This window comes from Colletes latitarsis, chromosome 8, assembly GCF_051014445.1.
Source record: "Colletes latitarsis isolate SP2378_abdomen chromosome 8, iyColLati1, whole genome shotgun sequence".
NCBI lineage: Eukaryota > Metazoa > Arthropoda > Insecta > Hymenoptera > Colletidae > Colletes > Colletes latitarsis.
Window position 1 is genome coordinate 23,764,134 of NC_135141.1, and position 14,638 is coordinate 23,778,771.

Below are 14,638 nucleotides of genomic sequence, written 5' to 3' on the forward strand. Positions count from 1 at the left end.
TGCTGTGTTTACTCGCAAACAGAGTTTTCGTCTGTTCATCGCTCCTTGCCGTAAACATTTAGAAACAATTTGTCAATAAAACTCAAACGTTTGGAGCTCCAAGTTCCACAGCAATTAATTTCTAAAGAATCACGGGCATTTACAGCTTTTAAGGCGGTACAACCCCTTGAACCGTCCCGTCCCACTCGGGCCCCTTCGTTTCCAGTGTTCCTTCCCCCGCGTTGGTCATCCTGCGAGTCCTTGGCCTGGCAGGATGGTTTTTACGGCCGCCGCGTCACGTGTACTTGGCCACGGGACGACAAAGGGTCTGCTTTCTACCCCCGCTGGACTATTTACGACCCGAAAAATCCTTCGAACGGTCTTGGTTTCTCGATCGTGGTGCGGGCCGCGGCTACGCTCCATCGTCGTATGGTCGACATCTGCTGGGGCCCAGCCATGGTAATCCCCAGTTACAACCGGTCGGATCAACGGCGACGCGCTTCGCTCTAATCCGATCGGTTAATCGCACCTTTGTAACTTTGCGTTCGCGTCCACTCGCGGTGGGCCAGATTTAAAAATCAATTGTTCGAATGAATTTTTCAAAAAATACAATTCACCTAAATTATAGGAACTTAATCTCTAATCTGTCCGTCAAACCGACGCACGGTTGTCTATCGCGACACGCTTCGCGTCATTCACGATGGACGATGCTTTTTTTGAAGCAGCTGGCTGGGCGGGACGGAAGTGCTGAAATGTAAATTAATGCTTGCATCAACCTGTAATATCAGCTTGAGCTTGTATATAACTTAAAAATTTGGCTGAGAATGTTCTTTAGTATTCCACCCTCTAGAATCGCCCTTATGGCACGAATGTTGTAACTACGTACACCCGTTGCATCGTTTTATCTTTCTTCCTACCGATCGATTATATGAAAATTCGTTTACGGAGAATGGTTTCCCCCAGTATTATTTATGACAGCCCGCGCTCTACGCACGTATTTATTTGGCTGGATTTTCCTCGACGTCGCCATTGTAGGTTGTCGAAGGGAAAGCGAATCGCCGTGGCAATTAGTGAATATTTGTAAGAATGCGGAAATACCGCCGTTGGAGTTTCCAAATGCGTTTGGCTCGCGAGGGCGGTCGGTCGGTGCCCTTGGGAATTTCCTTGGCCTTTTTCGTCACATCTGGCAGACACACGCATCCCGACGAATCCGATGGCCTGCTCGCCTTTTCTCTTTAATACCCTTAACGCACCCCTATACGTGCATATGCTTCGCAGATACCGGACGAACGCGTTCGCACCAGGGGTTCTTGGTTCCTCCGTCGCCCTTGTCGGTCTTCGTTCGACGTTGGCCATTTTATCGGGTCGTACAAATTTGAAAATTTCGCCCGAAAAAACGGGAAACTTAACCCTTCGTCGTAAATAATATTTTTTCGAAGCAACGAACCAGTCCTAAATTGTTCGAGGCGAACAAATTGTTAAACCGATCGGTGGTCGTGGTAACGAAATGTTTCCCGTTGATTAGAAACGTACGTCGATTCAACGGGAAACAAATTGAACGATGGCACGAGGACGACAGCACGGAGAAGCGTCATTCGCAATTTTCGAACCAATCGTTTGAATAACGCCAGGACCACATGTTCCGCGAAACGTGGCGTGATCGGTGCCGATTCATCCACATCAACAAAATATCGGGATGATACAACTGTTCGCGGTCGTAACGTCGAGTGCATTGCTATAGGAGACTATTACCTGTTCACGGTTTCGAGGATAGTTGCACCGTTGATAGCAAGCGCGATATCTTTCGGTTGTACCTTATCGAACATGCCGATCTCGATGATCGAAATTCAGAGATTTAACTGTCCGCAAACAATGCTCTTGGCACGTGCATGGACTCGCGAATTCCATTTCGTTGGCCCATCGGATGTTTCGAACGTCCGACTATTTTTCGACGCGTCGAAATTAAATCTTTGTAATACGCGTACGATAATTGACGATTTCCAAAATAGATCTTAGTAATATTCAAAATCATAACAAGTTTGTAGTTCTCGAAACTCGAAACACATCGGGTCTCGATGCATTTCGAGGTTTCGAGGTTTCGACTGTCCCGTTCCTAGCATTTTTAGCTCGAGGCCGTGATCTCCAGTTTCGAGCGAGAGTACACACACCCTCGGTGCGATCGATCGCGGCATCTGGTACGATAAGATTTCCGCTCGGAAGATGCTCGCGATGGTTCGACGCGATCGGTGTTCGTTGTGCGTGTACGCGGTAGTAACCTGTCGGGCAAGTTTGGCAAGGGTCCTCGGTTCTCCGAGGGCGTTTGCGATTTGTCAGTCTCCCCACTGTCGTAACTAGCGGCACACGCACCTGCCGTTGCCTTCTTGGCTGCCAGTCGCGCGCTAATAAATCTTATTCCTCGGGGCCCGCTTCGACCGCGTCCACCTCGTCCATTTAATTGCTCTATCGCACGGGATTCGAGAGACGAGAGAAGGCAAACGAGCCGCGCGAAACATTATCGATTCTCGCGACTCGACTCGACTCGACTCGACTCGACGCGGACGTAACTCGTTTCTTTCCGTTTGCTATGCGATTAAAACGAGCGACGCGCGTGCGCCCGCCGGACGTTTACGTGGAAACGCGCGAACGACGTCACAGCGGCATGTGCGTACTTTATAATCTCTAAATATTTGATGGGCGGACCGCGCGGCTGCGTTCGCATCTGCGCCAGTGTCAGCTTCAATTATTAAAGCTTTGCCATATGTCCTCTCTCTTCGTTGGTTATACGAGCTCCCCTTCGCCCTGCACATCCCGTTTCGTTTCGTCTTCTTTCTCCCTTGATCCCTTTAGCCGATAGCCACTTTCTCGTTAACTCGATTGCCACGCAATTGCCTCTGCTACCACGCGCTCCGCTCCCGAGGTAAGTTTTGCTCGATTGGCATCTATTCGCGGTGTTCTTTTATTCCTTCGTTCAGCCCCTCGACTCGCCCGTGCTTTTTCTATCACGCGAAAATGATTACAGATTATACTTCGAGCACCAGTTTCTTTAGAAAGAGTCAAACATTACGGCGGGCGGTAATAAAATTGCATAGTCTGTGCCTCCTAGAAAAATTCTAAATGGTAAAACTCGGGACGAATCTCATGGGCGAGTTTAATCGCACGATGGCAGCGGGTTTCGCGCAGACAGGCAGAAATTGGACCAAGCTTGTCGCGGAGCAGACGGCGTCCGATAACGCGATGATGGTTCCACCATCGGCTTGCCTTCTGTCTCGCTGGACACGAGGGCGCTCTTTCAATTACCGCGACCGGATGGTAGGTCGCATCGCCTGCCAAGGGGGACAGTTGGATACGAGCGCAGATAGATGGACAGATATACGCGTGCGTTGCATCTGTGCTAAAAATGCCTGCTAAACTCGAAGAGGAGACGATAGGGGAACGCTCCTCCGTGTCTCGGGAGGCAAAGCGTGCGGAATTCGTCGTGAAATTCGATCGGTTTCGGGCGTGAACGCGGTGGATGATTGCCAGTCGAGGGAAAGACCGCTCCGTCGTTAGAGACGAATCGATATCGTCGAGCTATCGATACCTCCGCTTGTTACTCGCGTCGATAGAACCTATCCTCGACTACTGGGTATCGAAACGAACGCATATTTTGGTTATTCGATTTTCGAGTTGGAAACATGTTTATACGCGCGTAAAATTGTTCGAGTTACGGGCTGAAGAAACATTCGAATGCATGGACAAACAAAAATTCTGAAAATACGTTTTATGACAGCATCGTTGGACGGATCCAAAAATATCAAAAATTCGGAGGAAAAACGAATTTTTCAAAAATACTTACAGATTTGTTTATACACGTTACTCGTCCGCTTATAGCGTTTGAGAGTCTTCGTTCGATACGAGTGGGGGCGGTTGTAGCAGAGAGTATTCAATATTTTCCAAAACCGATCCAGGGCGAACTTGCGACCGAGTTTCTTCCGATAGCTGTCCCTTTCCGAAGAAGGCGAGTTTCTCTTCGGAGTCAAGGTTGACCATATTTACGCGATTACGGTCGATGGCTTGGGAAGCAAGGCAGGTGGCGAAGGCAACGCGTAGCCGAGAGAACGTGCGTGCGTGTCATCGAGACGGCCGAATTATTTTTCGCGTGGATCGCGAGCCTCTTCGCACCTGCCGTTGTCAAAAACTGCCCAGCCTTCCGGCCGCTGTCGACTCGGATCCACGCGGTTCCGCTCGATAAGGATCGACAGTCCATACTTCCGACCGCTTTCCGTCTTATTGTTCATCGTTTCTCGCGAATCTCGAGCCAGAATCTCGACGCGCAACGAGGTAAGCATTTGCACCGAAAAAACGCAGCTAAACTTTTTCACGAGGATCCTAAGAATAATGTTACGAGGATTTACAAACGTAGAGATACCGTGGCGAGTGTACGAGACAAAACTTTAACCTCAACAGCCATAATAAGCTGTTCAGGATGATAAAATCGCATAGACGCGACTGCATTCGCATTATGTTTATTTTATCCGTCTGTTCGATGGTCGTTGTCAAGATCGTCCTACGAAATGCAAGAGGTTCGCAGACGCTGGAGGCGGCAGTCGGCGTTCGGCGTTGTAGCGTCTCCGTTCATCCTTGGAATTCGAGAAGGTGTACGCGTGGTTTCGAGGGCTTTGGCCCGTAGGGAGCTAGCATTAAAAGTTTATAGTAGTAATTTGTAGCCGTTGAAGCCCGAGGAGAGATCGGCGTAGGCTCCCACGCTTGCCACGCAGCTATGCGATAATGGAACGAAGGAATCTTGGTATCGTTCGGTAGCTGACGGTAGCGATCGGTACCGGTCTCTCTCTTTTTCGTTCGCGACCGTTTCATACGATCGATCGCGTTCCCCGTTCGCGACAGAGTTCGTTAAGAATCGAAGGGAATAGGAGGATCGCGTAAAAAATGAAGAAGAAACGATCGTCTTCGACGTACTCGTACTAACCGGAGACGGAACACGGCCTCCTTATCGATAGCATCTCGACGTTCGACGTTTCGTCCGCGACTCGTGTTTTTCTACGAAATTTACACCGACGAACCGTGGGAAACGTACGGGACGAGAGTTACCGCTCCTCCAAGCGGTCCGAGAGTAGCCACGACGCGTTTAAGCGGACAAACAACCCGATACCTCGTCTTCTATTTATCGCTTCGTACTCGACCCTCGGGAGTACCATTTACCGACTACCGTGGTACACGTTGCCTTGCCGAACCGCTGTATCGTGCCGCGATAGCCCGCAGACTTTTCCGTTTACGAGTGTATAGCGAGGATACCAGCTGTGAGGGACTTGCTCGAGCCTGTCCACCGTTATTCCCTGGCCCATTCCGCGTCAAACCGATCACTTTTTGCATCTCGAGATCGGAGATTTTGATGAAATTTAAATACACGGTCTACCCGAAACGTTCCCGGAATAATTTTATACGGATTTGTATTTTCTACGTTTTCTACGCACACATGGGAGTCCTAAGAGTCCTTGTAACAGAAAAATTTTTGAATTTTTTTGCGAATCATTCGTCGAGGTCGATCGCGTGGCAAAATTGGTTCGCGTGACTTCGAAACGGAACGATCGATTCGGTGGCGCGTTATTCCGTAGGCAAAAAGGACATCTGCCCGAGGCCTCGATCGTAGGGGGCCCCCGAAATCAATGTTTGACTCGCAACAGCAAAGACTCGGTGCTTCACGGACCCCCGCCCGTGAAAGAACGGAGTAAATAATATATTCGTATTCGATGCAGTGATTTTTCAAACTGTGTCCACGATATTTCAAAATTTAAAGCAATTAGTTTTTGTGCACTTTTCGAGCATGTACTTGTTTGGTGCTTGGGAGCAAAAGGGTAAAAGCAGTGCTCGAAAGAAGAACGTCGCGACGCGGGGAACGAGCCTCGGCGGGACTCAACAGGTGGGTCGATCGAGAACGGGATGAGAGAGCGAGAGAGAGAGAGAGTGAGAGGCGGGAGAGTGGAACGGCCTAAGAGCATTCTTAAACGACTTTTCTCCGAGCGCAGCCGTACTGCGCTCGTATTTCATCTCGCGCGTATACGCCGTCGTTTATTTCTCACGTTCTCGAAGCTCGAGGGCTTCGGCTTCCTGACTTACGGTCCTTGAAATATCGCGCGCCAATTACCTCCTACCGCCGGTTACAGCGAATGTAGGCGCTCGGGCTGTCGGACCAGTTTCCTTAATTTCACGCTTTTATCGCTATCGAGGCTCGAACTTCCCGAGAGTCGCGACACGTATCTATCGGTCGCTTGTACCGTACATTCTCCTCCATTTTCTTTTCCATCGTCTCCAGACTTGTCATCTTTGCTGTCAAAACTAGTTACAGAAACCGAATATCTTTAAGATCAATCATCTTTGAGGATTTCCCTTAATTGGCGCCATTAAGTTAACTTAATTTTTCGTTTTCGTCCATTGTGGTCTCCGTCATGTTCCGTGCGGCGTATCAGCCGCCTGGAAGCGACGGAAGTGATTCGAAACGAAGAAGCATCGACGCCGAGAGGCCCTTCGAGCCAATTCCTTCGGTCCAAGTTACAGGTTACAGGTGCACGGAGCCTGGGACCGGGCCACTCGTTAAACACGCCACGATGCACCTGCCGCGCGGCATCATTCATTGCCTTTATTTCTCTACCCTCCGCCACACCCTTCGTCGCCGTCGACTCTCCTCCACCCCTACACCCTTAGCCCCTGGCTCTGTCTATCGTTTTGCATTCCCCATCCTGCGTCCTGTAGCCCCGGTCGTCCAACCTGTCTCCACCATACTCCGAATCCCGTCCTCGATTTGCCCTCTTTGGGAAACCATTCGCGCTTCCATCCCTAACCTCTTGGACGATTCCGGTCCTTTTCGATAACGCGATGCTAACGTCCTCGCGGCGACCGCTTCGCTGCAACCTGGCCCTCTCGTTCGATTCGAATCGATGCTTAGAACTCGTAAAAGTCTCGAGTCTTCGAGGTCTCATTAGATTAGGGAGCGTCAAAAGTTCCGATAGCAGTTGGCGTACAATAGAATCCAGTCGTAAAGAGTTAGACTCTCGCAGACCTCGTGAAAGCGTCCGGAACAGGACCGTTATAGAGGAGTAATGCTCGTTGTATTATTTTAAACGTTCGCTTTGAAATGGTCGGAGCAACGGCGGAGCCTGTCGAAAAACGACAACCGAGCAATGTAACTGTGGGTATGGTGGGATTCGTCTCGGTCGGGATGGTCGAGGCGAAGACGAGTCGGACAGGTGTACGAGAAAATACGAATAGGTTTAGGTATCGGTTACAAAGCTTTTCGAGAGCCGACCCTTTATAGCCCCGGTCGCATCAAGACCGTATTGTTCGACGTGGAAAATTTACGAATGCCAAGCGTGCGGGTGGTGCGAGAGTGTACGAGCGTAACGAGTCCCTTGGCGAAGGTCTGATTTATGTGAGGTTGTAAGAACCCGGGCCCTCACCTGCCGAGATCTTTTTGCCTGCTATTCTGCCCCGCTCGTCGACGCTTCTAGACAAATTTTATCCCGAAGCGTGTCACCGTACGCGCAACGCCATTTTCTATCGCGGCGATTCATAACAGTTGATTCTTATGGCGAAATGTTCAGGGAAACGAATCGAACGTGTATCGAAATCTTATTCTGATCCGATTCACCGTACGCGACGCGTTAATAAACGTTGTTTCCGAGCTCGTAGTTTCTGTTCCCGGCGTTCACAGCTTGACAACTCGAATCGCGACAAGGGCTCGACGAATCGAGCAACACAAAGGGCAAGGTGCGCAAAGGCCGGGCAATTATGCGGACAGAGGTACAGGTAGAAGATCAGCCTGTTCTCGGAACCAGAGAGTATCGGTTACAAGGCGAACAATGACTGCTGGCCGTATTTGGGGTATCGGTGACACCGTATACAATTCCTTTACCACCTGGGTCATCGAACCGTCGTTCGGACACCGCCATTATTACCTCGAGGACCCCGGCACCTAGGTATTTCGTCCCTGGCGCGCGGTCGCCTCCCGAGCGTCGAATCTCGACCGGTACTCTCTCGTTTTTCGTTCGCTGTAAAGGCCGTTGCCCACTTTAAGGGTTCGCGAAGCCCGATACGTCGAAATCCACATCGTTCCAAACTCTCGAACGTGACCAGTACCATATTTACTAAGTATTAAATGATCAACGGATCGTGGGATCGAGTTCAAGGCTTTCAAAATGTAACTCTGGCTTCTTGAAGTGTACGACGTGGGGCTCTCTCTAGCTTTCGGAGTAGTTCTATATATAACATGCCTCACAGAAAGATTCATAGAAGGGATAGTTTCTTAGAGGCTATAGATACCTACGTACAAGTCGAAACGTTCCAAAGATGCAAGGGAAAATTGTCGACGCGGTAAATCGTGCAGGGGGTTAATAGGGTCGGCGACATTTTGGATTTTTCAATTCGTTCCGTTTACGTCGAATTGGTAGTCGGAATGCTACGTAGGAGAAGGCGATCGAATTCGCGAGGCAGTCGCGCGTAAAATGTTGCCCTTATTGTTGCGACTATGAAACACGATACGACCGGCTGGCGCGGAGTAGGTATGGTACTGCGTTCTCGAATGCTTGCCAGGCTGGGAGTCGGAGCGAGAAGGAGCTTGCGTGTCCGAACGGGCGAGCAAAGAGGAAGGGCGCGAGCAAAGGGGGAGGGCAAAGTTTGGTCTAAAGATTACGAGGCGCGACATCTGGCGCCACATGCACATTTAAAAGCTGTCGCGTACGTGTAATCCGACGATGGCTTGGAATCGCTCTTGACGCTCTAGCGATCCTCCGCTTCCGTTTTCCGATTCTCTTTAACCTTCGACCGGCAACGATTTACATGATGCCATTTTGGTATCGCTTCGCCGACCAAATGCAAACAGGTTAAAACGTTGACTGTCACGGTGGTCGCGTATCAATAGTGTTTACAATGGAGAAACCCTAATGCACCCTCCATTGCCACGATCTGCTCGGAGTAAAGAAACGTCTGCCTCCGGGCGGAGAAGGAATGCGTCGGTGCATCGAGTCGCGAAGCGTGTTTCGGATTCGAAAGAAGATCGAGGCTTTTGCTCGCCCATTGAATCTCGTTCGAGCATGCTCGGACACGAGGGCACGAGCGCGTGCAACCGCGCGTAACCCGCGATACTCGGTCCATTTCTATTCCACCCGCGAAACACCTGGTGATAGACCTGCTTACCCGAGCGAAACAAAGAATTAACCACTCCAAGAGAGAGGCAGTTGACGCGTACACAGAGATTTTAGATGTAGATACAGACTCATTTACCGATCTGGAACACTATCGTTTACGATCACGATGAGATACCGGAGCAAAATTTAAAGCTATTATTATCACCTTCGCTGGCCATTCCTGGAATAGCGAGCGCTGTCTGAACGTACGATAAGATTTTTATAGTAAAAATATCTTGCTATCGTTCGCTAAATACGATGCAATCGTTCTCTTTCCGACGTGATTGCAATTTTTAGGTTCAACAAATTTTTTTTTATTCTGTATTTTCATAAGGAATAATCGTCAACGTGGAAATTGGAAAAATTCAGGGTGTGGCAGGCAACTGTCGTCACGGTTTTCGAACAGTAGTTAATCAGTTTTCAGTCGACTACGAATTGTACTTTCTTCAGACTTTTTACTGGAAAAAATTTCCAACTCGAATTGCACAACATTATCGTGGATGCTGAGTACATTGAGTACGACTGTTACAAGAGTGCAAACCTAACATTGCTCCATTTAATTTTAAAATGTACGAGTGTGTACAGCTAAGACGTTAAGCACTCGTTTTATTTTCGTTCGATACGACTTCTTCAGACGCGTCGGACCAATTTGATAAGGCATCGTTTATACCGAGCGTTTGATACGCATCAGGTACTTGAGTACGCTTATCAAACGGCCGGTGTAAACTAGTTCACTTCGTTATCGAGCCATATTAAAGTATGTCTTCCAACGATTTGTCGTCTATCGATTACACGAGACTCGATATCTGTTTAATTACAATTCATCGAAGTTGACAGAAGCGACAGTAACATTTAACATAATAGAATTTAACAAATTCTGCATAGGTGATATTATTAATTCTTAATCAAACTTTGATTCTTTTGTCAAACGAATGTACAACGAAGGCAAGGTCCCCGGTGGGCCTTAAGTAAAACTCGCAGGCCATTTACTACCGTGAGTCGAATATTTTTGTTGGATTTTACCGAATTGACCAGGTTTACGAGTTTCTTTTAATTGACAATAGGTCATAAACCTGAAACGACGAACGCGGCATCTTGGACGGTCCCTTTGCGACCGTAACGGGGCCACCAAAATGGGCCCAGCGAGCGCACGTGTTCGGTGACACGGCACAGTCGCTAACCATACCGAATAAAACCCCTAAATTGGCAAACTTATGGCGGAAACCTGGCACTTCCACCGCCGAATTTCTTCCAAAGTCTGCTCGTCGTTGGGGATCGTGAAAATCGGTAAAGACGGAGGGAAAACGCAAACGTTGGTGCATCGACGAAATCAAGATGCGTTCCACGTTCCCTCTACGCTCGATTTGGCCGGTTTCGTCTCCTTTTCCCGGCTTCCTCGGAACGTTCTAATTCCGTGCCGGACACGTGCCCGGATGGAAACAGATGTATACCTCTCGCGCGTCGTATAAATACATCGGTGCTCTACTCGTTCTGGTACTTGACTAACCGGCCCAGCCGAATATCCCCGACAGATACTCGCTGCACGAGTCGACAGAATCGATATAAAGTTACCAGCACGTTGGCGCCAGCGTGACTGCGAGATTCCAGCGAGATTCTTACGCGTATCGATGCAACTCGCTTGGAACGCATCCGAATCAGTCGTTTTCAAACTCGTCGATAAGCTCCAACCTTCTGAGAAAAAGAATTTCCACCTACGAGACAGTTGGTGGATACAACCCCCGTTGGTCTTTCATTTTTGCAACTCAATTTGCATCTCGAGAACACTCTTCCGCGTATTTGAAATAACAGTAAACGAAAGATGACCCGGATTCGAGAACGGAAAGTGTTCCGCGTTCATTTGTAGCGAAACGCTCGATCCGACCGAAGGAAGCGGGATTTCTTTTAACGAAAGTATTAACCAACTTCGTAATGAATTAGCATTCGTAGCAATTTCACGGGGAGACGACGCGTGCCAGTGGACAAGCTAAGCGATGCTTGCGTGCTCGAACAACTTCCGGTTTCGGGGTCGGGACGCCTGGAACGCAAGTACGTTCTCTCGTCCACCTGTCGCAGACGCTTGTCTTTGAAATTTCCTCGTTCGAACGCCGGTTGCTCAGCCTCTATCGAAATTTGCACCTGACGCGAGGAGCAGCCCCTTCACCAAGATCGACCCGCCGATAACGACGTTAATGGTTGCGAATTGAGACCACTTCCCCTGGACGACCATCGACAAATGATCCTACGAAAAGAAACGCTCGATCTCGCGCAGCTTTCCTACGCCTCACGCGATTTACAGACTCGCCGATCCTTCGAAAATTGACCCGTACGACTCGAACGATCACTCAGGCCTCTTTGTAAAAATTTTTGCAATATTTTTATTAGTTCATAGTCGTGTTCGTCAAGTTACGTTTGGCTCGTTCGTTTCCCCCGTGATTTCCATGCAACGATCGCAATTGCGAGCACGCGTAAACGCATCGATATCGTTAATTCGTCAGAATTAAGGACACCCGTTACAGGGTCGGGTACGCGCGCTTTCAACGACGCGGCAAACACCTGACTAGCTCTTCGCGCGACCATCACCTGCCCGGTCACCGTGCACAATTTTAAAGCGCCTACCGTTTGCGATTCGCTACCAGCAAAAAAACGCGAAATTTATCGCGCGAACGCATCCCGAAACTAATTAAGACTTTGGATGCATCGATGCGTCTATGGGCCGTGCACCTGCGCGTGGCAAACACCTTCCGCGAACTCATCGTTGCTCGGTATTCTTATGATTATGCCCGCGCGAAGAATAGTCGTTTCGGTGGCTCGTTGTTATTCGTAAGACGCAGAGAAAACATAATATTCGCGTAATAAAAGAATAATAAAAAGGTTAAGTCGCGTGTTCGATGCCTGCCTTTGACCCTACGCGTAGCCCCTGCGCGTTCAATAATACTGCAATTACCACGCTTAATTACAGCGGACTCATTACTCCGTCGTTACCCTGCTATTACTTTCCCTGCCTTGCACTCTCGGTATTAGCGTCATTAATTTACCGCGGTACCAGTCGAGTGCACATTGATTCGACGAAGAAAATCTTTATGAAAATATCAAATTCGTATCCTCTTTGTAGAAATAAAATCCAGAATTTCGGGTCGTTTCCGCGTGAAACAGACGCTGGTTGCTCGAGTTCGCTTCTGTCTTCTCGCTGTTGGGAGAAAAAGGGCTCGCGTGACGGCGGCGTGTGCCCGCGGGGGCGTTCGTTCGATTCTCTTTCGAGTTCCCCGAATCGCGTGCTGAGCACGGAGACGAACCCGGGTGGTTCGCGTGGTTCTTAAGCCATGGCGATTCCGTGAAAGTTGTCGAAGCAGCAACAGCAGCAGTATCGGCAGTCGGTTTACCACGCTCGAGAGCCATGGGGCGAGTCCGGGGCGGAAGAGTGTGCGGCATAAACGTGGGCGGATCGCCGCGGCGGCCAGTCGCCCCGGGTGTTTCTCACCCGCATACCTAGCATACGTGCCGCTCATCTTCGGCCTTTTTCTCTTTCCTCTTCGTGTCTCTGCCCCCACCCCATCCCCGGCCCTGACCCCTGAAACCCGAACCCGAACCCGAACCCTGGCTCCATCTCCACCACCGACTCGCTACCGCCTCCTGCTCCTCATTCTCTTTCCTCCCTTTGTTCCTAAGATCGTCTTCTCAAGATCCGTTCCTACGCTTCGCCTTTTTTGCATATCTTCCTCCGCCCGCGGCTTCTGCTTCTGCTTCTGCTTCTTACTCCTTCCCCCCTCGCGTTCCACCCTGTGTCTCTTTTCAGCAGCCCCTCGCTGCTTTTATTTATAAAGCTACATTAGCTTTGATTCATAGTACCAACGATCGTAGCATCGCAAAGAAAGGTGTCGTGTGACAGAAAGCCGCCAGTGGACGACTAGCGTTTACCCTCGTTTGTTCGTCGCTAAGCTCGCACGATTTCTACCCAAGTATCCCGGAATCGCCGGGCGCATTCTTCCGAAATTACTGGTCGGTAGATTGGCTCGAAGTTCGGGTTACGCACGATTCCATTTCGAAATCGAAATCAGAGAGGGAGAGAGTGGGAGCTGAGACGATGGGAGCAGAGAAGAGAAGTTGAACGTTGGCCTGTATCGCCCCGGGGATGTTCCCATGAGTCGGGGGCGGTCAGGGCAGCAGTTCGCTGCGCTGAAAGTTGTTCTCTGGCCACTCGAGGGCATCGGCGTCCCTCGAGATCGGTGCGTGCAACCGGCCATTCTCGAGCGCGTTATTACGAGAATCCTTAATAATCGCCCGTGGACCACTCTCCCCCGTGTTCCTGCGTTCCGCGCGGAACTACTGGGCCAATTGCTTTGAATAAATTGCGCAATTCCTCGACGCGATCGACGTCGATCCCTATCTTTCGACTCTGGTCCTTCGCGGAAAATCCACCATCCGGGAAGGGACCACCATTTTTGGAAATACATCATTTTTACACTTGCCAGAGCAATCTTATTATGTTAAATACATGATTCTCACAGACTCTGTATACATATACTCTATAAGCGTGATTGAAAACATTAACCAACGAGCCTACAGAAAAAAAAAAAACAGATCGTGCTGAAAAAATTATTTTTGGTTGCGGGGGTCAATTACAATCATTTTTGGTGAATAAACATATCCGCGAAATCCTATCCACTTTTGAGAAAAAAATTCAGGAAGGTGGTGACATTTTTCGGCGAAATTAAAAAATTTCAAATCCTTCTGGAAAAATTATTTTTAGTTGCAGGGGTCAATTACAATCATTTTTGGTCATTATATGTACCCCTGAAATCCTACGCATTTTCGAGAAAAAAATTCCTTACCGAAAATATAATTTCTGGCCAGAAATGTCTGCCCGAATTTTCATAGGAATCTTTAAAACGTCATAACTTCTGAACGAATTGGACGATTTTAATGTTTAAAAAAGCAAACTACGCGTATTTTGATGGAGAATATGTACAAATCGCAAAAATATTCGAAAAGTTGGTCCTTGACCTCGCAAAATGAGAAAAACCCCATAAAAATGGTCCAATTTTCAAACAGCCATAACTCCCACAATTGTGAATATATTTGAATGAAACTTTTTTCTGAAGTAGAGCTCATGGGTACCTACAAGAAAGTATTAGACAACTATTCTGTAGGGCGTCAAACAAATTTATCAAAAATGAAAAACTAATTTTTAAGAAATATCGACAGGGGGTAGGTGCCTAAATTTTTCGGTGAAAAAAAAAAAATTTTAAATCGTTCTGAAAAAATTATTTTCGGCTGTGGGGATCAATTACAGTTATTTTTGGTGAATAGACATACCCCCGAAATCCTACCCACTTTCGAGAAAAAAATTCGAGTAGGTGGACAAATTTTTCGGCGAAATTAAAATTTTTCAAATCGTTCTAAAAAAATTATTTTCGTTTGCGGGGGTCAATTACAATCATTTTTGGTGAATAGACATATCCTCGAAATCCTACGCACTTTCGAGG

The 14,638-nt window shown here is 48.6% G+C and overlaps 1 long non-coding RNA gene across 1 annotated transcript in view; it reads left to right on the plus strand.

Moving 5' to 3' along the window:
- Positions 1-14,638, plus strand: part of LOC143344417 (uncharacterized) — a 49,273-nt gene that overhangs the window by 20,041 nt on the left and 14,594 nt on the right. The gene's annotated exons all lie outside the window — the stretch shown is intronic.